The sequence below is a fragment of the Lemur catta genome, chromosome 4 (genome assembly GCF_020740605.2).
Source record: "Lemur catta isolate mLemCat1 chromosome 4, mLemCat1.pri, whole genome shotgun sequence".
NCBI lineage: Eukaryota > Metazoa > Chordata > Mammalia > Primates > Lemuridae > Lemur > Lemur catta.
The window spans coordinates 73851386-73875116 of record NC_059131.1 but is presented as its reverse complement, the minus strand read 5'-3'; the positions used below and the strand labels follow the sequence as shown (position 1 = coordinate 73875116).

The 23731-nt window shown below is 40.8% G+C and overlaps 1 pseudogene; it reads right to left on the bottom strand.

The window, feature by feature from the left end:
- Nucleotides 1-22261: 22261 nt before the first annotated feature.
- LOC123636478 lies at nucleotides 22262-22487 on the bottom strand (annotated as a pseudogene).
- Nucleotides 22488-23731: the final 1244 nt, after the last annotated feature.

Here is a 23731-nt window from a genome sequence, read left to right as displayed (position 1 = left end):
CTGATAACTCCTGAAAAGTCTGAGTATCTCAGGACACAGTCTTCAAAAATGGCCTCAGGTCCCTCTGGGGAAGGTTTGGAAGAATATTCATGGTAAACTGGACCTGTGTGTACATATCAATTGGGAAGTTCTTGAGCTATGAACTGGCTTATATCTTAGAACTGTGTAGGAAACCCTGAATTTCCACTATGGCAACTCAAGTTGGGTATCTACCTCTATCTGTTTCATTCTAAGGGCCCCAGCTCTTACCATATGCATGTTAAAGCATTCTGATACCAGCTCTGTCTCTTGTTTACTGTGATCATTGCACCTACCTTGCCCCAGAAGGGTAAATACAACCACCAGCCTTCTAAAGGTCCTATTGAGATCAGAAAATCCAATAACTTGCCACACCACCAATATCTCCAGTCTTCGGGGAAAAGCCACCTCAGAGCTTCTCAAGGATCGGGCCTTCTCGCCAACACATTTCCCCAACTTGGTGATTCTCATGCACACCAAAGTTTTCAAAGCATGACCAGGAGAGTTCGGCCTCATTGACTATAGGTGACCATTTGAGTCCGGGCTTCAGTTAACCCTAACCAACTACTGATGCCCATCTCAGATGCACAAGCCAGTATTTTAAATCCCAAACCCTGAGTGAGTACATCCATATTAATTAATTTGGCTTAGTCATGTTTTATATTTCTTCTTCCTTGGCTTTACACCCACAGAATTCACTTCCATACATGCTTCCTAGACTCTTGCCAGTAAAACTCAGCAAAGTTCTAAAACTCTTTCGGGGGTACAGGTTATCACCTCTCACAGCAGGCCTTGCACGTCTGCACGAGGGCTGCAGTGAGCTGGAGCTGTCTTTAGGGCCTGGAGGCAGGCAGGGCAGTGGCTGTGGGTCTCGTGCTACCTCTGCCCAGTGCAGTTACTGAAAGGTTCAGGGAAGGTGTTTGGGGAAGGGCAAGTGTCTGCTTTCCACTATCAAGGGATTAAGGGGGATTTGATAGTTCAAAATTCTCAGCCACTTCATATCTGCCCAAATGTCCCCTTCTCATTTATTAGGGCACATGCCATTCTCTACAGTGTCCTAGTACGGTGACATAAACCTCAGTGCGCGAGACCTGGCAGGGTTGAGCAATTAATAGTGCAGCACCACTGCAGTTGTCACAGCCAGACCGTGGTCTTGGTCTGCAGCTGCCCTACAGCTGTAGGAGGTAAGGGACTCCAATGCTGCCATAGTGTAGAAGCTTTCTGATTTTCTGAGCATTCTGGGTTTTCTTTTAATTTTGTCTTTTCTCTCCATACAATCCTGAGTGCTAATCAAAAGCAGTCATCCGAGCCCACGTCATTTACAATCACTGTTACTGCTTGCACTTGGTTGGGTAGTATCTCCTCACCCCCCAAAATTCTTGTCTACCTGGAACCTGTGAATGTAACCCTATTTGGAAATAGGGTCTTTGCAGATATAATCAAGTTAAGAGGAGGTCATATTGATTAAAGTGGGCCTTAAATCCAATAGGACTGGTGTATTTATAAGAAGAGGGAAATTTGCACACAGACATACAAGGGAGAAGGCCACAAGAATACAGAAGCAGAGATTGAAGTGATGCATCTATAAGCCAAGAATCACCAAAAATTTCTGACAACCACCAGAGGCAAGGAAACATTCTTCCCTAAAGCCTTTGGAAGGAGCATAGCCCTGATGACATCTTGATTTTGGACTTCTAGCCTCCAAAACTCTGAGGAAATACATTTATGTTGTTTTAAAACACCTAGTTTGTGATACCTTTTATGGCAGCCCTAAGAGACTAATATATTGTCCTGGCAACTGATTGCCACAGCCACCCATCTCCCAAAGCTTGGCCCCACCCACACCTCAACACACACTGCCATGGGAAATCCGTGATGGTGCTACTGTGTCCACACCACCCCCTGCCCAGACCTAATTCTACTCAGAGCCTGGGAATCTGCTGTGTCATTGTCCCCATCCATGCATTTAACTCATGCACACTGAAGTTTGAGAACCAAGGTGCTTAGGTAGGAGTTCTTTACAGCAGATCTTACTGGAAGGAGCTTCCAGTGGTAGAATTAGACGGGATGGTGGTCAGAATAGCATGTGCTTTGGAGAAGACTTCCTAAGCACTACATCAATTTTGGTGATTTGTAAATTTTTTTTTAATCTCTACACCTAAAAATCTCAACCACACCACTACTGGTTGAGTAGCCTCGGGCAGGTCATATAATACCCATGTCTTAGTTTCTTTTGAACTGCTGCATGTTATTGTTCATATTTTTGCCCTTGCTGCCTCCAGAGTTCTTCCATTCATAGGCATAGCATGGTAAGGTGTAGGAAGGAGCTCAATCACTTGATCAGTTAGAGCCATTCTTTCCTTGAGAGCCAGTTTGAAGTGTCATCAGCAGTTGAGTTATCCTCACTACTTGCTGATTGGTGGGCGAGGAAGCAGATGCAGGTGAGGTGTGCTAGCCCTGGTAGCTTCCCTGGACACCTTTGTACCTCTTTACCTTCTTTTTGCCCTTCCACTTCTGTTTTGCTCTTATTTCTCTCTCCCCATATCCAACTTGTGCTTCCTCTTCCTCCTGTTACTACCTACCCACACGTTTCTGACACTGTGACCCTTCTTTCCGTTCTAATAAGTTTCAGTTTTTTTCTTGTATTGACACATGATATTTTACATATTCATGGGGTACATGTGAGTATTTGTTACATGCATAGAATGTGTAATGATCAAGTCAAGGTATTTGGTGTGTCCACCACCTCAAGTATTTATCATTTCTATGTGTTGGAGACATTTCAAGTCTTCTATTAATAGCTACTTTGAAATATGCAATACATTGTTGCTAACTATAGTCACCCTACTCTCTATTGAACAATAGAACTTATTTCTTCTATCTAACCATATGTGTGTACCCATTAACCAACCTCTCTTCAACCCTCTCCCACCCACACATCCTTCCCAGGCTCTAGTATCTATCATTTTATTCTCCATCTCCATGAGATGAATTTTTTTGGCTCCCAGATATGAGTGAGAACATGTGACATTTGTCTTTCTGGGTCTGGCTTCTTTCACATAACATAATGATCTACAGTGCCATCCTTATTGCTGCAAATGACAGGGCTACATCCTTTTTAATGAATGAATAGTATTCTCTTGTGTATATATAACACATTTTCTTTATCCATTTGTCCATTGATGGACACTTGGGTTGATTCCAAATCTTTGCTATTGTGAACAGTGCTGCAATAAACATGTGAATGCAGGAATCTCTTTGATATATTGATTTCTTTTACTGTGGGGAAACACCCAGTAGTGGGATTGCTGGATCATATGGTAGTTCTATTTTCAGTTTTTTGAGAAAGCTCCATACTGTTTTCCATGGTGATTGTACTAATGCATATTTCCACCAACAAGTGCATATGAGTTTCCTTTTCTCTGCATCCTTGCCAGCATCCATTTTTTTGTCTTGTTAATAATAGCCATTCTAACTGGGATAAGACAATATCTCATCATGGTTTTGATTTGCATCTGCCTGACAATTAGTGATGTTGAGCATTTTTTCATATACCTGTTGGCCACTGGTATATCTTCTTTTGAGAAATGTCTATTCATGTCTTTTGCTCACTTTTTAATGGAATTTTTTAAATTATTGAGTTGTTTGAGTTCCTTGTATATTCCAGATATCAGTCCCTTGTCAGATAGTTTGAAAATATTTTCTCCCATTCAACAGGTTGTCTCTTCACTCTGTTGATTGTTTCCTTTGCTGTGCAGAAACTTTGACGTTTAATATAGTCCCATTTGCCTATTTTTGCTTAGTTGTCTGTTGTTTTAAGGTCTTAGACATAAAATCTTTGCCTAGACCAATATTGTGGAGTGCTTTCTCTGTGTTTTTTTCCTAGTAGTTTTATAGTTTAGGGACTTACATATAAGTCTTTAAGCCATCATGAGTAGATTTTTTTATATGGTGAAAGATAGGGATCAAGTTTCATTCTTCTGCATATGGGTATCTGATTTTCCCAGCCCATTATTGAAGAGGGTATTCTTTCCCCAGTTTATGTTCTTGGTGCCTTTGTCGAAAATCAGTTGGCTATAATTACATGGATTTATTTCTGGATTACCTATTCTGTTCCATTGGTCTATGTGTCTGTTTTAATACTAATACTGTGCTGTTTTGGTTACCACAGTCTTGTAATATATTTTGAAGTCAGGTAGTATGACTGATGCCTCTAGCTTTGTTCTTTTTGCTCAGTCAGTATTGTTTAAGCTGTTTGGGCTCTTTTTTGGTTCTAAACAAATTTTAGGATTGTTTTTGCTAATTCTATGAAAAATGAAATTGGTATTTTGTTAGGGATTGGATTGAATCTGTATGTAGATTGCTTTGGGTAGTAAGGTCATGTTAACAATATTAATTCTTTTGATTTATGAGATGTTTTTCCACTGTTTGTGCCTTTTCAATTTCTTACATCAGCGTTTTGTAGTTTTCCTTGTGGAGATCTTTACCTCCACAGTTAAATGTATTCCTAGGTTGCTTTTGGTTTTGTTTTTATTTTGTAGCTATCATAAATGGGATTGCTTTCTTGATTTCTTTCTTAGCTAGCTCATTATTGGTGTATAGAAACACTACTGATTTTTGTATGTAGACATGTAAAATATGTCATTTTTGTATCCTGCAACTTTACTAAATTTATAAGATCTAAGAGTTTGTTGATGGGGTCTTTAGGTTTTTCTATGTATAAGATCATATCACCAGCAAAGAGGGGCAATTTGACTTCCTTTTTCCACTTTAGATGCCTTCTGTTTCTTGCTTTTGCCTGATTTCTCTGTTGAATAGGAATGGTGAAAGTGGGCCTCCTTTCCTTGTTCCAGTTCTCAGAGGAAGGGCTTTCAGCTTTTCCTCATTCAGTATGATGCTAGCTGTGGGTCTGTCATATATGGGCTTTATTATGTTGAGGTACATTCTTTCTATGTCTAATTTGTTGAGAATTTTAATCAAAAGGGATGTTGGGCTTTATCAAATGCTTTATCAAAAGTGGTCCCTGCCACCGGGGAGGATGCACCTGCCTTCAGTGGGTAGCCTAGGCCGGCAAATGGAAAACACACCTCGCTGGGCTCTGTCCCCACAGCTTCTTCAGTGTCAATTGAGATGATCATATGATTTTTGTCCTTCATTCTGTTGATATGATGTATCACATTTATTGATTTGTGTGCATTGAACCATCCTTGTATCCCTGAGATAAATCCCATTTGATCATGGTGTATTATTTTTTTGATGTACTGTTGGATTCAGTTTGCTAGTATTTATTGAGGATTTGTGCATCTATATTCATCAGCGATGATTGGTCTCTAGGCTGGCACAGGGGTTAGCAGGTCCAGGCCAGCTGATTCTTGGGCCTCCAGGTGGCTTGCTCAGCTGCTCATAGTGGCAGCAGTGGGCAGGGCAGGTGGGTGTGTTCTTGGGGCCCTGAGCAGCTGTCATGGTGTGGGTGATGGCAGTAGCAGTGGTGGATTGACCCTCTGGGTCTCAAGCTGTGCTCACTGGTATTGGTGGTGGCTGCAATGGGCTGGGCAGGCTAGTCTCTAGGCTAGGTGCAGGATGGGTAGGCCCAGCTTCAGGTTCCCGGGAGGAGTGCTCAGCTGGTGGTGGTGGTGGACTGGGCCCCTGGACTGTGTCCTCTGACACGGGAGAGGAGATGAAGCTAGGTGGGCAGGCTTATCTTCAGGCCTCCATATGGTGTGTGTAGGTGCCCCCCAGGGTAAGCAGGGGAAGGGTGATCTCCAGGCCCTGGTAGAACGTGGGGAGAGGGTCCCTGCTACTGGGGAGGATACGCCTGTCTTCAGTGGACAGCCTAGGGTAGCAGGTGGGAAACGCGCCTTGCTGGGCCTCAGTCCGTGCAGTATCAGTGCACACTTCGCTCTTGCCTAGGCCCTGGCACAGCTGGGCCCAGGACAGTGCATGGTGTGTTGGAGCTGGGCTCCCAAAAGGTATCTTGCTGTAGCTGCTTAGGTCTGGGGAGTGTGTGGGATCCAGTGTGAGCTCCCTCCCTGCAGCAGTGCCCCTGCATGTCTCCCCTCCCGGCAGCTGCCTGTGTAAGTTTCAGGGCCTCAAAGTCCAGGGGCTGTCCCATGGCTGGGATTGCAGGAGTCCCGTGGGAACGTGGACCACTGGGGGTCTCTCACTTACCCCTTCCCCACACTGGGGAGTCTCTCCCAGCTCCCAGCCTCCCCTATCCGAGCAGGCTGCCTGGCTTCCTGTCCTTCCTTGCTTTAGGTGTTCCTTGTCACTTTTCTGTTGAATTCCAGTATTCACTCTTGGATGATCTGTTCAAAGTGCGGATTATCTACTCACTATTTTGGTTCTCCCTAGGAGGAAGCAAGTAAGGGATGCTTCTGGTCAGCATTGTGAAGCCCCTGCCCATTCTGATCATTTTAAACACTATCCTGCTCTCCTGGGGTATAGCAAGCCCCCGGAATCTGTGCCCTCACTTAACACCTCTCACTTGTTTCCTTCCTCCTTTTAAAACCTCATTTTTTCTAAGAAGCCTTATCCTACTATGTACCCAGCTCAAGTACTATTGAAACAAAAGTCAGGATGCATCACTTTTTCCAACCAGGGTTGAGACACAGCAGCATTTCCTAATGGTGGAAGACAACTTGGACCACTTTCTGCTCATGCCCAGACCCCCGGAGCTTGCCCTCCAGTCCCACCCTGGTGGAACGTGGGACCATGTCTGAGAACACCACACTCAGAGAATAACTTTCTTGTCTGTCCTGTGGGTCACGTTTTCAAGATTTCACGGAGCCCCCTAAGAGAATGAAGTATTTTGGCTCTGTTGAAACCTGGACACAAAAACGTCCTTGAGAAAGCGTTTCTGAAATCTCTATTACTGGAATGTGGATTAAAAAGGCTTGCTGGGGTGAGCTGCTAAATCTTTACAAATGTTTAGGATAAAGCACAAATGAGAAAAATATGTTCAACTAGGCTTTTTGTTTCTAACGAAACTGTGTTCTTAATTCTCTTCTGTAGGAGAGAAATGTAAGTGTTGTACTCCAGCAGAAAGGCTTGCAGGCCAGATGCTGGAGCCATTGTCCTCGAGCGGCTACACTTTCTGTTTCTCTCCAATCTGTCTCACCTCCTGCCCCCACCCCTGTGACAGAGAAAGTCAATATTTTTGGTACTCTTATTTAACAATAAACCAGTGACTATGAGTTACAAACACCATCTTCTGGGCCACTGGCAAACATTTTAGATGGAGATATACACTTTGGTGGGCTAAGGTTTTACTAACTAGGACAGCTAAAATGAAAATGGTAGAAAATGGCTGTAAGAAGAAAGTAATTAAATCAGTGAGAAAAAAATCCATCAAAAATGGGCAAAAGATATAAACAGAAGTTTTTCAAAAGAAGAGAGACAAATGGCCAACAAACATATGAAAAAATGCTCAACATCACTAATCATCAGGGAAATGCAAGTTAAAACTACAGTGAGATACCATCTTACCCCATCAGAATGGCCATTACTAAAAAGTCAAAAAACATGGTATGGATGCAGAGAGAAAGCAACACTTGTGCACTGCTTGTGGGACTGCAAATTAGTACAAGCTCTATGGAAAACAGTATGGAGATACCTCAAAGAAATAAATGTAGACCTACCATTTCATCCAGCAATCCCACTACTGGGTATGTACCCAAAGGAAAAGAAGTCATTTTATAAAAAAGGACACCCACGCTCAAATGTGTATCACAGCACAATTCACAATTGCAAAGATGTGGAATCAACTTAAGTGCTCTTCAATTCAAGATTGGATAAAGAAAATGCGGTGTGTATATATATATACCATGGAGTACTACTCAGCCATAAAAAGGAATGAAATAATATCTTTTGCAGCAACTTGGGTGGAACTGGAAACCATTATTCTAAGTGAAATATCTCAGAAATGGAAAAACAGATACCACATGTCCTCACTTATAAGTGGGAGCTAACCAGTGGGTACACATGGGCATAAGGAGATGTAAAGGACATAGGAAACCAAGACGGGGGCAGTGTGGAAGGGGGAGTGAGGGATAAAAACTTACCTATTGGGTACAGTGAACACTATTCTGGCCTGTTTTTGCATGACTCACAGCTAAGAATGGCTTTTACTTTGTAAAGGGTTGTAAAAACATAAAGAAGATTATGCAATGGGGACAATATGCAACCTGCAAAACTGAAATATTTACTATCTGGCCCTTGACAAAAAACATTTGCTGACTGTAGAGTATTCTGTTGTATGACTATAACACAATTTATTGATTATTCTACTGCTGAGGAATATTTGGCTTGGTTGTCATTTCAGCATTCATCAGTAATGCTGCTATAAACATTTTTGCACATGCATTTTGGTGTATGTATGTATATATTTCTGTTGGGGATATCCCCAGGGGTGGAATTATTGTAGCTAAGGTAAGGTATGCAGATAGTCAGTGTTAGCAGATATCACAGCCAAACAGTTGTACAAATTTTTATGCTCATCAGCAGTGATCGAGGGTTCCAGTTGCTCTACATCCTTGCCAACACCTTGATATTATCTTTTTAAATTTTAATCATTTTGTTGTATGTGTATTAGTGTCTCCTGGTGGTTTTGGTTTGTAGTCACCTGATGCCTCTTGATGCTATACCTTTTCATATAAATATCGAACATTTGCTTATTCCCTTTGACATAGCTGCTCACATGTTTAGCCCAAGGACTGTTTGTATTTTCCTCCTTTACTGGTATGAGTTCTTTATCAAATTCTCTGTTAGATACGAATTGCAAATACCTTGCTCTACTCAGTAATTTGTATCTCAATTCCCTAGTGGTTTCCTTTGAGGAACAGAAATTCTTAATTTTAACATAGTCTAATTTATCAATTTTCCTTTATAGTTGATGCTTCTTGTGTCCTATTTAGTAGGAAACTTTTGCCTAACACTGTGTCACAAAGATATTCTCTAATGTTTTCCTCTAGAAGTTTTATTGTTTACCCTTCACATTCAGATCTACAATTCATCTGGAATTTGTTTCTTTGTTTGGTGTGAGGTAGATACTAAGATTTTTGTTCCTTATGAATATCCAATTGGTCCAGCACTGTTTTTGGAAAAAAAAAAATGTCCCCATTATGCTGAAGTGTCACCTTTGTAATAAATCAGTGACAGTGTATGTGTAAATCTGTTTCTGGACTCTCCATTGTGTTTCATAGGAACTCAGCCATGGTTAAATAAGAAGAACTTCAACTTTCTTCTTATTCTTCAAGGGTATCTTGACTCTTTTTGGCCCTTTGGATTCCCATATAAATTTGTCGAATCAATAGGTCAACTTAAGGAGAAATGAGATTTTTATAGTACAAAAAAACTAATATAGTATATTTTCCATTTATTTTAGGTCTTCTTTAATTTTTCTGTATACTGTCTTGTAATTTTCAATGTAGAGAAATTATACAACTTTCGTTAAATTCATTCATAGTTGTACGATGTTTGTTGATGCTCTTTTAAATGGTATCTTCTTAAAATTTTATTTTGTGATTATTTGTTACTGATGTATAGAAATACAATTGATTGCCGTAGGTTGGCTCTGTATTCAGTGTTCTTACTAAATTCATCATTAATTCTAAGAGTTTGTAGAATCCTTTCTACGTATACAATCATGTTGCAGTAAAGAATAACAGTTTGATTATTTCCTTTCAATTCCTGTAACTTTTTTTTTCTAACCTTCTTGAACTGGCCTATCACACAGCATAATATTGAACAGAAGCAGTCATAACATCCTTGTTCCATTCCTGATCACAGGGATGAAAGCTTTTACTGTGTTACCATTAAGTATGATATTTGTCATGGAATTTTTAAAAATGTTCTATCACACTAAAGAAGCTTTTTTATTTCTAGTTTGCTAACTGCCTTTTTTTTTTTTTAAAGTAAGTAAGTGTTGAATTTGGTCATATGCTTTTTATAAATCTGTTAAAATAATATTAAACAATATGATTTTTCACATCTGTTCTGATAATGTGGTGCATTACATCAAATGATTTTTCAAATGTTAAATTAACATTGCATCACTGGGATAAACCCAACTGCTTTGTGATGTATTACACTTTTTATAAAATGCAGGATGCAATTTGCTGATATTTTCTTTAGGATTTTGCATCATAAGAGAGAACAGCTGGCAATTTTTCTTTTTTTGTATTGTCTTATTTTGTCTGGTTTTGCTATCAAGGTGATGTCGGCCTCATAGAGCAAGTTGGAAAGTATTTCCTTTCCATCTGCTCTCTACAAGAGTTTGTGTAAGATCGATGTTATTTCTTCCTTAGTTTTTAGAAGTATCCACCAGTGACTACACCTAGGCCTGAAGATTTCTTTGCAGAAAAACTTTATTTAAATTTCTAAACAGGTTTATTGAGGTGAGCTGACAGACAAGAAACCACACATACTTAGAACAAATAATTGGATAAGTTTGAACATATGTACACACCCCTGAGACTGTCACCAACCACCACAACCACGGTCATGGAAATGCCCAGCGTTCCCAAAGGACTCCTCACTCTCCTCTCTGCCACTTCCTCCTCCCCTCCCCACTCCTCATCCCTTGGCTTTTATCACTTTCCATGATTCGCATTTTCTCAAAATTTAATAGCAGTGAAATCATACATCTGTTCTTTTTTTGCCTTTCTTCTTTCACTCAGCATAATTACTTTGGAGATTCATTTGCATTGTGCCACTTGCAATAGTTGTGTTTTTTTAAAGCTGAGCAATATTCCATTGTATGGACATACCGCAGCTCCCTCCACCAGTCACCTCTTGATGTACCTTTAGGCTGCTTCCTATTTGGGGCTATTACAAATAAGGCTGCCGTAGATATTTGTGTACAAGTCTTGGTGAGGACATATGCTTTCTTTTCTCTTCTTGTCTATCTAGGAGTAGAATGGCTAGGCCATATGGTAGGTATGTGTTAACTTTTTAAAAATCTGCCAAACTGTTTTTCAAAGTAGTTGAGTCCTTTTACATTCTTACCAGCAGTGTGTGACAATTGGAGTTGCTCCACATCCTTTGCAACCCTTGGTATGTTCAGATGTTTTAATTTGAGACATTCTATGTATAGGGATATCTCATTGTGGTTTTAATTAGCATTTCCCAAATCAATAATATTGTGCACCTTTCATGTGCTTATTTGGCAATTTGGCATCTGTATATCATCTTTGGTAAAGTGTCAGTTCAAATCTTTGCCCATTTTATATCACGTTGTTGGTTTTTTTTTATTGTTAAGTTTTAAGGTTTCTTTATATATTCTGGATCCAAGTCTTTAATCAGAGATGGGACTTGCAAGTATTTTCTACCAGTCTGTGGTTTACTTTTCATTCTATTTTTAAATGTTTAAACAGATTCTTTAATTGACAAATAATAATTGTACACATTCATGGGGTACAAGGTGATGTTGCGATGCATATAATATATAGTGATCAGGTCAGGGTAATTAGCATATCCATTATCTTAAATGTTTATCATTTCTTTGTATTTGGAATATTCAATATCCTCCTTCGAGCTATTTGAAACTACATAGTATATTATAAACTATAGTCATCCTACAGTGGTATAGAACACTAGAACTTATTCCTCTTATCCAGCTGTAATTTTGTATCCTTTAACAAATCGCTCTCTATCCTTCCCTTCTCCTTACCTCCTAGCCTCTAGTATCTTCTGTTCTACTTTTTACTTTTCATTCTCTTAAAAATATATTTTAGAAAGCAAAACTTCTCAATTTTGATCATGTACAATTTATCACTATTTTCTTTTTATGGATCCTGATTTTGATGTTGTATCTAAAAATTTGTTACCTAACCTAAGGTCACAAACATATTCATTATATTTTCCTCTAGAAATTTATGGTTTTAGGTTTTATGTTTGGAACTAAACATGTGACCATTATACAGCTCAGCAATTGAACTCTTGGGCATTTATCCCAGAGAAATGAAAACTTATGTCTACACAAAAACCTGTACAGAATTGTCTGTAGCAGCTTTATTCATAATTGCTAAAAAATGGAAAGAGCTCAGGTGTCCTTCACCGGGTAAGTGTTTAAACGAACTGTGGTACAGCCATCCATAGAATTCTACTCAACAGTGAATAGGAATGAACTATTAATATGTGCAACAACTTGGATGGGTCTCCAGGAATTATGCAGCGTGAAAAAGACCAATCCCTGTCTGATTCCCTTTATATAACTTTGTTGAATTGATATAATTATAGAGTAGAAGAGAGAAGTTGTTGCCAAGGATTAGAGATGGGAGCAGGGGGTGGCAGTAAGAGAAAGGTGGCTATAGCTATATAAGGGTAGCATGAGGGCACTTTGCATCTGAACTGTTCTGAATCTGGATTGTGGTGGTGGTCACAGAAATCGAGGCATGATAAAATTATAAAAAACTAAACACACACACATACATACATACAAATGAGAGCATGCAAAACATGAAATCTGAATAAGGTCAGTGGATTGCATCAGTGTCAATTTCCCAGCTGTGATTTGTTAAAAAAAAAAAAAAAAAAGTTAAGCTCTTGACAACTTGGACAAGAATGAGGGCAACAGGGTGAGAAAGGAAACAATGCATGTAACACATACATTGTAACACATGCTATACAGTAGAAGATAATAACCTGGAAACAAATATTCAGTAAAAACACAATGAAGCCGTTTAATTAGAGGTTCCTCAGATTAATTAATCTCAGAGAACCAGTGTTTTGTTTCATTGATATTTCTCTATTGTTTTCTGTTTTCTATTATATTGATTTCTGCTTTGATCTTTATTATTAGTATTTCCTTTCTTCTGCTTACTTTAGGTTTCATTAGCTCCTCTTTAGTTTCTTAAAGTTGGTCTTCAATTTGAAATATTTTTTTTTTTTTCTGATGTAGGTGTTTGGTATTATAAAGTTCCTTTTAAATACAGCTTTATCTGCATTCATACATTTTGATAGGTTGTGTTTTCATTTTCATTTAGTTTAAAACACTTTCTAATTTCCCTTTCAATTGTTTTTCTCAGATCCATAGATTATTTAAAAGTCTATTTTTTAGTTTCCAAATATTTGGACATTTTCTGGAGATTTTTGTTATTTCTGATTTAATGCCATTGTAGAGAGCAATACTTTATATGACTTGATCCATTTTTAAATTATTGAGAATATTCTTATAGCCCCAAATATGATCTATCGTGGTAAATGTTCTGTGTACACTTAAAAAAATGTGCATTCTGCTATTGTAGGGTGGAGTGTTTTATAAATGTCAATGATGTCAGGTACATTAGAAGGGTTGTTCAAGTCTTCTCTGTCCACTGATTCTGTATATACTGGTTCTCTCAATCTAGGACACATGGGTGGTGAAATCTATAATTGTGGATTTCTCTATCCTTGCAGTTCTTTCAAATTTTGCTTCATGTATTTTGAAAGTGTATTTTAGATATCTAAATGTTAGAATTGTATATCCTCTTGATGAATTGATCTTATTATTATATATGACACTCTTTGTCCGTAGGTAATTTTTTTTTTTTTTGCTTTGTAATTGACTTCACCTGACACTGATATACCCCATTCAAGCTTTCTTTTGATTGGTGTTAGCATGGCATATCTGCTTACATTTTTTTTTACTTTTAACCTATTTGTGTCTTTATATTTCCTTTAGATTTCTTATAGGTAGCACTTGGGTTTTAATTTTACATTACTACCTGACAATATTTGCCTTCAAATTGAGATGTTTGGACCACCGAATGTGATTATTGATATGATTGTATTTTATTCCATCATCTTGCCATTTGTTTTTTATTTATCAATTTATTATTTTTCTTTCTCTTTTCCTGCCTTCTTTTGAGTTGAGTGCATTTTATGACTTAATTTTATCTTTTTTATTGTTTATCAGCTATAACTCCTTTTCATGTTATTTTAATGGTTGCCTTAGGGCTTATAGTAGACAACTTTCACTTAACATAGCCCACCCTCAAATGACATTATAAAGCACTTTACATCTAGTTTAAGAACCATACAACAGGTTATTTTCACTTTTCCCTTCTGGGCTTTGGTGCTATTGCTGTCATTCATTCTTCTTCTACATGTAGTATTCCCTTGTTTTCTACGATTTCACTTTCTGCAGTTTCAGTTACCCGTGGTCAACCACAGTCCAAAATATGCTAAGAGGAAGAGTAGAATGAAAATGGTTGCATTCTCCTCAATGAGCTTCCCTTTTCTCTAGGACTTTGGCCTCTTAAGTCCTGGCACCTGTGCCAGCATCGTGCCATGCCCTCGAACACATTTATCTTGCATTTACTCTAGCTTTTCTGCTTGTTTGCAGCTGAAGCTTTAGTCTACTACAAGTCATTCTACCATATCGTGAAAAGAAATACCCTGTTGAAATTTTTAAAAAAAGTTTGAATTATAAGCTTACAGATGTCAAAGATTCCATATTATTATTTATTCTTATTTTTATTTTTATTTTTTTGAGGCAGGGTCTTTCTCTGTCCTCCAGGCTGGAGTATAGTGGCATGATCACACCTCACTGCAGTCTTGAACTCCTGGGCTCAAGCAATCCTCCTGCCTCAGCCTCCCAAGTAGCTGGGACTACAGGCACGCACCACCACACCCAGCTAATTTTTTCAATTTTTCTGTATAGACAGGTTCTTGCTCTTGCTCAGGCTGGTCTAGAACTCCTGACCTCAAGCAATCCTCCTGCCTCAGCCTCCTAGAGTCCAAGGATTATAGGTGTGAGCCAACGTGCCCAGCCCATTTTTTAAAATTTGACTATAGTTGTTCACACTTACTAATACTAGTGTCTTAAGTGTTTTCATGATAATATTTTCTGTTGTGCTCATAGTAATGAAATAATTAATGGTTATGTTGGTAATAACCATTAGATTCTATGGTAATAACCAGTAGATTCTATGAAAGGATAAAGTTTTGAGATAATAAACCTTCCAGTATTTTCGCCTTTTGCTTTTGTCCATCTATACAAATAGTTTGTTCTGTGTCCGTTGTCCCATGTGAGAACATGATAGACTAGAGACCCAAAGAGCTCTAACAGGGCTCTGACTCTGGTGTTTCCAAAGCCTAGTTCTCTAGGAGAGCCTAGAGAATTTGAGACCCCAACAAAATTTTTGAGAGAAGCGGGGTGAAGAGAGTAGTGGTCTCCCCACTCTAAGACAAGAAAATAATTCCTCTGAGTTGGTGGTGAGAGAGACAGAGAGAGAGAGAGCCATGGTGCAGCAGATGCTATAGATGTTCTGCCCCATCCCCGACCCTAAGTAACTGCCTTAGAGTGTGCCAGGCTGACTTCTAACTGCCAATACCTGAGCTTCTTTGACTGAGGGTTTGCTCTGACCTCCAAATCCCACTTTGCGTTAATCTGTGGCAGACTGGAAGTACCAGAGTATTAATGCCCCCAGCAAACAGCCTTCAATCAATAGAGTTGGTACATAAATACTCCAGCCCTCAACCCCTGAGTTGTGTGTTCTACACTGGTTTCCGAGCCATTTTCCCAGAAGGTTAAGCTCCAGTTGGCCAAAGTGACTTGATAATACCCACTTTGGGGCTGCTTTCCCTTCCCTGTCTCTCTCCCCAGCTCTCCTGCTGGTATTTGCTTTACCTCCCAAAGAAGCTATTTTCCCTGGAATCCTTGTCTCAGAGCATACTTCTAGGTGAACCCAAACTAAGACTTATAGCTTAGACCAGTGCAGATGTGCCAGGATCTGGCTCCAAGCCAGCAAGCAGAGAGGACAGTGAGACTCCAGAGATGACAGGCTGAGGATGCGTCAGGACTTCGGGCCATGGTCCATGGTCAGCCTCGCAGCCCCATAACTGTTGATAGGGTGTTACAGACAAAATAATCCTTTACACCAGGGGTCCCCATAAAGTGCACAATAAATGTAATGTGCTTGAATCATCCCCAAACCATCCCTCCTCCCCACCCCCGTCATCTGTGGAAAGATTGTCTTCCATGAAAGTGGTCCCTGGTGCCAAAAAGCTTGGGGACCGCTGCTTTTACGCTATTGAGTGGTCTGTTCCCTAGTTGGGTAGGTATTAATAAGCTACATCTGGAAAATAAGTGAGTGACTCACCAGCTATAAACAAGTGCCTTTCTTTGAGAGTGGACCCCGGACTAAGCTTTTTATCAGGGTGATGTATTTTGCTTCTATTGCTGTCATTTGTCCCGTATTAACCGTCACAATGTTCAAAACCAGGGCAATTACCCTGAATATATAGAACCAAACAGATTTTGATCACTATTCTATTGCACATGACATTCATTTCAGATCTTCTGATGGACTTAAGAAGGAATCAGAAGTTAACTTTCTTCTTAAGCCACTGAAAGTATGATACAACATGGAGTGATTTCATACTTAATTCCTTTCTGAAATTTCCATTTTGCTCATTGAACTTTGTAAGTTGGGCAATATTATGAAACCGGTGGTTAAATTAAGGTTTAACAGCTTAAATATGGCTTCTTGGCTTCAAAATAACAAAAAGTAATTTCTAGCGATCAAAATGTCTGTTATTGCTAGCTAACTCAGGAAACTCACTCCTGCCATACAGGTGACATTTTTCTGTATGTGTATATGCATATACAAATATGCCCCCCCCAACGGAAGTTCAATTTACCCTTTATTCTGTTTCTTCTCTCTTCAAAATAGAAGGGAAACTTTCTTTTGCATTCCTTTAGAAGGGAAACTATTGGATATCACCTTAACCCAATATTCATTATCCTATTCGCTACAGTTATGAAGTAATGTAGAAAGGGGAAGTTATAAAATTAGAAGATCCGCAACGAATTAAGCACCTATAAAGTTTGTTCCCATTCAAACATCCCTTTCCACTTAACTTTGGAGTCTATTGAGTCAACAAATCAACATGTTTTAAGTAAGTATAATGGATATTTTTGTTTGCCCCTCAATATCCAATTTCTCCCTTTCCATTCTGCTTTTTGTCCTGGGAGGCTGAACTTTATCAATGTAATCAAGGGGCTCCCCTGCTCTCCGGTTCGATTTGGGCTTGGCCAATGGGAGTTACTGGCAGGAGACCAGAAGACAGGAAGAGAGAAATCAGGGTAATTGCCCTCCCAGCTCCCTCTCAGCTGGGTCATTGCAAATGGGCTATGACCTAAGTCACAGTTCCTTTAAGGCAGTCCTCCCCTCTGGCAACAGCTCTCTGGGTCACAGGTAGGGGGTGGGGGAGGCAGTGGCTGGTAATGACTTCCTGCTGTTGCCAACCCAGATATCCTTCAGCATCCTTTGTTGGTTTCCCTTAACCCTGCCCAACAACATGTTTTAAGGTTTCTTTATTAAACCCTCCTCAATTATGCAGTCTGAGTGAGCATGCCATCTGTTTCCTGCAGAGACCAAGGCTGGGACAGTTCACCCCTCCCCATTTGTCAGACGTAAGCAGAACAAGACAATGCAACACAATAGATACGCAATGTATACCAGTGATATATCTCACAAAAGATAGTGGGATTTCATGAAGCAGATGAGCATGATGTTGGAGAATTGTTCAAATCACAAGTAAAACCATTACCTGGTTCAGTTTGGCAGTTTCTCCAGTTAAAAACTGAAGGGAAAGCCAATGCTTACAAACTGCAAAAGAAAGGGAGTGGTTTTAATGCCAAAGGATTAAGAGAGGCATTAGGCAAATAAATGAATTGTTTGCATCTTTTTTTTTTTTTTAATAAAAAAGACACTTTCTTCAAGCTCTTGACATAAAACTGTGTGAAGGATGAGCTACCCTTCTCTCTTGTCAGGAATGTTATACCGCAAAACCACCCAAATAGTACTCAGTTTGTTCCTTTTCTAGCTTAAAAATTAGCACCTACATAATTACAGTTATAATCTACATTTTAATAAATGTAAGATAAACTTATGTTAATAATTTTCACTCTATTTTTAAAGATAAAGTCGCAATCAAAGTTCTTACTCCTCTGTTGAGTGTCAAATTTTGTTCCCTGCTTTAAGTGGATTGAAGTGGCCTTTTTTCAGGACCATTTTTCTCTGGTTAACAGGATCCTGTGAGTATCCTTGTGGGAGCTGCACAAAGGCCACCTTGGGAGAGCTGTTCCTCCCAGGACTTCTAAGGGCCTCCCTCTGAGTTGGAGGTTGGCCTCTGGAATCACACAGGCTGGAGTTCAGGTTCCAGCTCCATCCCCCGGTGCCCCACTGGCCTGGGAAATCCCAGGTTCCCCACCCCTGATGCCCAGGCATTCTTTGAGACACTCAGCCCAGGTTTCTGGCACATAGTAAACACTCAGTTCATGTTAGCTCTTCCCGGAATTACTAGAAATGTTGTGCCATTAGTAGTTCTACTTAAGATGCATTGCTGTTAAACATAGTATCCATTTTACTAAGTTTCGAACAGTAAATATTACTTACTTTTTAACAAGTTTCAAAATGATTAGATTTAAAGAATAAAAGACTAATGTAACTAAAACAGGATCTCTACCTTTTAAAGAAGTTATACATAATTCATATAGAAATATCAAAATGAGAAGTAGCAAGAAGTAGCAAGATATATTTTTATATGATATGTTGGAAAAACAAATGCCACATGTACTCTAATAATTGGGAGCTTATTGATGGGCACATGGGCACAAAGAGATGGAAAGGTCCTTGGAACTCAAGAAGAGGGACGGGTAAAAACTTACCTATTGGGTACACTGAACACTATTTGGGTGATGGGCACACTAAGGGCCCCCAGTTAAGCATTATAGAAGGTATCCATGTAACAAAAGCATTTGTACCCCCTTAATATTTTGAAATAAAGAAATTTAAAAAAATTGATGTATCACTTAACTTGCTACAAAATCCATTCACATCTCACAATTTATTTCAACAATACATTTTCCAAGAAAAGTAAAAGAAAACTATTAGATTCCCTAAACATAATTTTAACTGTTATGGAATTTTGGATGGTTAGTTATAAAAGTTTATGTTTTTCTGGCCGGGAGCGGTGGCTCACGCCTGTAATCCTAGCACTCTGGGAGGCCGAGGCGGGTGGATTGCTCGAGGCCAGGAGTTCGAGACCAGCCTGAGCGAGACCCCGTCTCTACTAAAAATAGAAATAAATTATCTGGACAACTAAAAATATATATAGAAAAAAAAAATTAGCCGGGCATGGTGGCGCGTGCCTGTAGTCCCAGCTACTCGGGAGGCTGAGGCAGTAGGATCGCTTAAGCCCAGGAGTTTGAGGTTGCTGTGAGCTAGGCTGACGCCACGGCACTCAACTCTAGCCCGGGCAACACAGTGAGACTCTGTCTCAAAAAAACAAAAACAAAAACAAACAAACAAAAAAAGTTTACATTTTTCTGATCTACTTTTGTAAACAAAGTTTGCATCAATGGTCACAACGAAGTATTTGAAGAAACTATTCTTAAAAAGTCTTGCCTAGGAGTTGTTTGCAGCCTATCACAAGAGAATTAAAAATGATGTTCATGAAAATTTGGTATTTATTTTAAAATATTAGTTCCTAAAATAACACTTCAAATACATGGGCCAAGCAATAAAAATAATGAGACACACACAAAATATTAGTTAACATCCTAAATTGAAAGCCACATTCCTGTTTAAGGCTCAGTATGCCATTTGAAGTTTATTTTGGTGATGTAATGTCGCTAAACCTACGTGGTATCAATTTAATGATTTTTTTCCTGCTGACATGCTTTAATAACATGTATGAGGTCTTATCACTGTCCTGTTTCTGTGCTCTCAGTATCTCATTTGTATGCAAATTCTCTTGTATGCAACTTATTCTTTGGTAAATGCTACCAGCAGATTGAGTGTCTGTGTAATTATGTTCCATCCCTGTCTGCCCTATTTGTTTCTTATTCTGTCGCGGCCACAGTCCCTGCAGCATGTTCCAGTCCTGAATTACAGAGTGGCTCGGGCAGCAGTTTTTCTTATTGGTGACGGGCCTGCGCTACATCCCTCCCTGAATGCATTGCTCACTTACACAGCATCTTTCTAGACTGCAGGTGTGGGACGGGTTCCTTCTTCCCTTTTGTTTGCCTCCCTTTTGGAAAAATTTATTTCTTAAACTGGATCTCTTTTGGTTCTAACAGAGATAAGTTGTTCAACTAACTACCTTAGCCTCTTCCCGTTTCCTCCCCTGGTGTGATTTATGTGATACTAAGATAGGAGGTAAAATTACTTTATATATGTGTGTTCATTTGGGGTTGTTTATAGGAAGGCTGAGAAATCTAATGAAAATTTCATGTGGGATAGTCATGCCAGGAATAAACATTATGCATATAGATTTACACATAAATATAAACACAATGTGTATACCTTCTTTATACACACGTGCAAGGGTATGTGAATAAAATTGTGTGTGTGTGTGTAGACAGCGTGCCTATATGCTCTGGAACAGTAATGCCTGTATTTGAACCCTAGGTCTATTATTAATGATCTGTTTGACCTTGGACAATTTCTTAAACTTCTGTGCCTCATTTTCCTCAATGGTAAAATGATGATAAGAATAGCAGCTATCTCATTGAGTTGTCATGAGGATTAAATAAATTAATACATATAAAGTGCTTCTCAGTACATGGTAAGCTTCAATAAATGTCAGCTATTTTTATAATCACATAGGATAAACAATAGGTACAGATACACACAGAACAGACATCAATTAGAATGGATCCCCTGTTCGTTCAATCGAAAGTCGTGGCACCTGCTGAGACCTGTGGCCCTGCTAGCCGAGCGGTGGGCACCCGCAGTGGGAGGTGAGATGGCGTCTGCTGTCAGGTGTGCATCAGGACCCTGCACTCAGAGGGGCCTCCCCACTCTGTGCCTGTCCTCCACATCTGACCTAGCACCCAGACAGAATAGGCTGCCAGCACCCAGCCTGGTTGGGAATTGTGATAAATGGCCCCAGTCTGTGCTATCTAGACCTTCCTCACCTCCTGCCATCTTAACTGTTCCCTTTGCCCCACAAGGATTCCCATACACACATCTCCTCCACCCCAGCCTCATGAAGTGGCTCTCACGGTCCCTCAGTGCCCTTGCCATCCTCATGTCCAGCGAGTGCAGTCAATGTGGGTTGTTCCAGGGTCCTGGCGGACAGGACAGGCTGTGTTTCCTGTGCTCTCATTCCCTACCACAGGGCATGACATGGCCGCAACATGCACTTCCTCCCTCCAGGTAGGCCAAGCGGACTTTGTACAGCAAGCAGGCAACGGCCCAGGGGATCCACAGCCACGGACACAGCCCTTCCTGGGAGCAGGAGCAGGGGTGAAGCCCTGACGTTCTCATGCTGGAGAAGCCAGGTGCGCTTGGAGCGCAGCACCCTGCCACCAACCCATGCACACAGCCACTGGCCCAGAACTCTTCTGCCGTCCTCTATTACCACGTCTGGCTCCCAGCTGCACCACTTCTGCAAAGGGCTTTGCCGCTTACAACCTGCCTTGGTGGCAACGCTGCTCCTGTGGGAAGATGGATATTGTGCTTCCCATTTCACAGGTGAGGATACTGAGGCTCAAGGATATTATAACTTCCTCAAAGTCACACAGTGAATACGTGACAGAATTTGGGTTTTCCTCAACTATAGTCTAATAACCTTTTCATTCATTTATTCACTCAGTAAATATTTATTCAGGGCCTACAATGTGCAACAGGCCCTGCAGAGACGGGCGTGGGCTGGGCCAGTGCCCCCTCTGCCTGACAAAGCCTCCCATCCAGGCAGGAGATGCACGAGTATCCAATTGATTAAATTAAATGTGGTGAGTGTTGTGGCCAAGGAAGTACATTTATTAAACATTGTGCCAGATATTCTGCCAGAGGCTGGAAATATATTTAAATGAATGAATCTTGTGACCAGTCCAATCTCCAGGGACCTGTTGCTCCTCACACTTGATATCCACCTTGGCTGTGTCCGGCCATTGGCCTGGGCCATGGCTGGCTGCACAGGGCAGATGGGGATGCTCCCCTGGGAGCTGGGGCAGCCTCCTCTGAGTCCTCCCTGACAGCGTGGGGACAGTGAGGACCTCATACAACAGCACACTGGCTGGATGCAGCCCAGAGAGCCGAGCACCCTGCTGGCGGTGGGCTGCGCTAGGTGGGCGTCAGGGTGAGTGGAGGCCCCGTGGAGGCGGCATGGCAGGAGAGGTTCACAGACAGCCACACCTAATCGGCTGGCACAAAATGCATTCTCTGCACTTCTGTTTCAATTGCGCGCTAAATAATTAACTTTTTTATTAAATGCAGACTTTTTTTTTTTTAATTTACTTTTCATTAGTTTAAATCCTTGAGGGGTGGTACAGCATCACATGGATTCTGTCTCTAATGGCCTTAGCAGGAAAGTTGCTTTGGAATTTGGTTCGAACCACGCCACTGTTTCCCTGGGCTCGTTTCATCTCGGGCATATACACCTTTGATTTTAAGAAGAGCTGTGTGCTCTCTTTGGTTCTAGAAACCCCGCAGACAGCCAGCAAAAATGGCCTTGGACCACGGCCTTCCAGACATGTTTGTGTTTTAGAAGTCCTGTTCCCAGCAGACCTCCACAGGCTCCAAGATGGCGGAAAGAGCTAAATGAAGATGTTTTGCCTTATCAGAAGTAGCTGTCCTCCGCAAGAAATTTACACGGAGTTTACAGAATAGTAAGGAAAACAAACAGAATAGCCGAAATGATAATCCCCACCGCTCACTGAATACTCGTTACATCCTCTACAACCACCATGAGAGGTGGGTGTTGCATAGATGAGGGAACTGAACTGAGTTGTGGTATCCCTGCTAGGAAACCGTAGAGGCAGGACTCAAACCCAGGTCCTTCTGACAGCAGAGCCTCCCTCTTTTTTTTTTTTTTTTTTTTTTGAGACAGGGTCTCACTCTGTTGCCCGGACTAGAGAGCTGTGCTGTCAGCCTAGCTCACAGCAACCTCTAGCCCCTGGGCTAAAGCAATCCTCCTGCCTCAGCCTCCTGAGTAGCTGGGACTACAGGCATGTGCCACCATGCCTGGCTAATTTTTTCTATATATTTTTAGTTGTTCAGCTAATTTCTTTCTATTTTTTTTAGTAGAGATGGGGTCTCACTCTTGCTCAGACTGGTCTCCAACTCCTGAGCTCAAACGATCCTCCTGCCTCGGCCTCCCAGAGTGTTAGGATTACAGGCGTGAGCCACCGTGCCAGGCCCAGAGCCTCCTTCTTAACCGCCAAATCTCCCAATACCATCCAACATGGAGGCAGCGGCTTCAGGGCTGGCTCGCACTGATCAGAAGGGAGGCACGAGGAAGGGCTTTTAGCATCTGCAGGAACTGGTCAGCCAGCCAGTGGCAGTAAGGGCATCCTGAAAGAGGAAACATGTAAAGCAGAGCCATCCAACACAGCCTGGGTGTGGCATCCTTGGGTGGAGAGAGAGAGTGGCCAGAGGTGGTGCTGGAGGGTGGGCAGAGGTCCCTGCATCCAACACCTTTTCTGCTCAGCCAGGGAACTCAGGGGTTTTAGGGAGCCTTTGAAGTTTTTAAGGACTGGCCATGGGGTGAGGGGACCGTACTGTCATCATGTTTGTAGTCTTTTACAAAGAAAAGTTGGAGGCAGTTTGGAAAACACTCTGGAGCCTGACATGTGGGAGATGAGTTAGGAGGTCACGTGTCTCCACATTTCTAATTTTGTACCCTCTTCAGCAAAAACGTCTTTACAACATATTCTCAGCAGATGTATGATTATTCACAAATGATATACGATACAACTGTATTCACACATTGCTTGCAT